The sequence below is a fragment of the Bos indicus genome, chromosome 5 (genome assembly GCF_029378745.1).
Source record: "Bos indicus isolate NIAB-ARS_2022 breed Sahiwal x Tharparkar chromosome 5, NIAB-ARS_B.indTharparkar_mat_pri_1.0, whole genome shotgun sequence".
NCBI lineage: Eukaryota > Metazoa > Chordata > Mammalia > Artiodactyla > Bovidae > Bos > Bos indicus.
The window spans coordinates 6,896,610-6,898,481 of NC_091764.1; positions in this window are offsets into that span (position 1 = coordinate 6,896,610).

Genomic DNA, 1,872 nt, shown 5'->3' on the forward strand with positions numbered 1-1,872 from the left:
TCTCTGAATTCAAGATGTATCTTACAAATGGTGTTGGCCAAGTAGCAGTTGTGGTATAGTCATTCTTGCCTACACGTGGGTGAACTTAATTATTACTCCTGGTACCAAACTGGAAAATGAAAACCTCTGGACCTTTAAGTCAATGTGCAAACCATTTGAATCCTTGACTGGTCTCTGAAACTTTCTTTGACATCTAATCCAAAACACGCCGGCATCAAAACTTCCAAAATAGGTATAAGTGGCTTGTCAGAATATTCTAGAGACAATATTGAAACATACTTAAACACTAGTACATCTAGCACTAGTCTCGTCAGTGCTTCTAGAAGTCACAGAGGGAAATATTATATGGAAAGATGACAGTGAAAATCAGTTGAAAAGTGATTCAGAAGAGTCAGACAATGTGAAGACATTTTGTTAATGCTGTAATAGATGTTCTTTACTTATATGTTCCTTTTTATATATGTAGGTGTGTGATTAAAGTTAGGTATATCTACAAGAGCTCAGTCCGTAAGTATCTAAAAAATCCGGTGACTCACAAAACACTGTGTCATACTAAATTTGTGCCATTATTTCCTCTTTAGTGGTACCTAAATTGATATGTCTTAACATTAGAATGCCATTTTAGATGATGAAATATGACACATTTCCGTTTTGGCCTATATAGGGGGATATATAATATACTGCCTATTGGCATGCAGATGCCAGTAATTAGCCTTTTAAAGACTCTAAGAAGTTTTAAAGGAGGTGGTTTAATTTTTGCATACAATTTATGATAACCCTTCCCTTTTCCTATGAAACTTAGTATGTTTAGGATTACTTAATTTTGTATTTTTCATACTGGAGTATAGCTTCCCTGGTGGCTCACACAGTGAAGAATCCACCTGCAATGCGGGAGACCTGGGTTCGATCCCTGGGTTGGGAAGATCCCTTGGAGGAGGGCATGGCAACCCACTCCAGTATTCTTGCCTGGAGAATCCCATGGACAGAGGAGCCTGGTGGGTTACGGTTCACGGGTCTCAGAGTCAGACATGACCGGGTGACTAAGCACGTACATACACGTGTAGCAGATTAACAAGGCTGCGATAGTTTCAGGTGGGCAGCAGGGGCTGATGGCTGTACAGGCACACATTGTCCCCCACGCTCCTCTCCTGTCCAGGCTGCCACACAACATTCAGCAGAGTTATCCATAACACAGTTTTCAAAATTCTTTATTGAAGGACAATTGCTTTACAATATTGTACTGGTTTCTGCCATACATCAGTATGAAGCAGCCATAGGTACACATATGTTCCCTCCCCCTTGAACCTCCCTCCCATCTCCCACCAAATCCTACCCCTCTAGGTTGTCCCAGAGCACTGGGCTGAGCTCTCTGCATAACACAGTTTTGAGACAGACGGGCAATATAGGCCAATCTTTACTTTTTGAGATAAGTGTTGCCTTCTTTAATTAAGATGGATTATTGTTATTACCTCTAAAGGTAGTTTATACAGTCAACCAACACTACTTGTCTCCACTTATTATGGATCAAGCTCATAATAAGTTAGCTGTTTCAAATAAGTTCTTGGGAATTACTTTAATTAGATTATTAAGATTTGATTGAAATAAAAAAAAAGTGTATTAGAGTAGCAATAGCACTTGAGATGGTTCATTTTATACGTCAACTTGACTGGCCTGTGGAGTACTCAGATATTTGGTCAGACGTTGTTCTGGGTGTGTCTGAGAGTGTTTTTGAATGTCTAACTTTTGGGTTGGTAGAATGAGTATAGCAGCTTTCCTTCCCTACCATGCTTGGCCCTCCTCCAGCCGTTGAAATCTTGAATAGAATGAAGAGGCTGACCCTCCTGCTGGTAAGAGGGAACTGCTCCTGCCTTA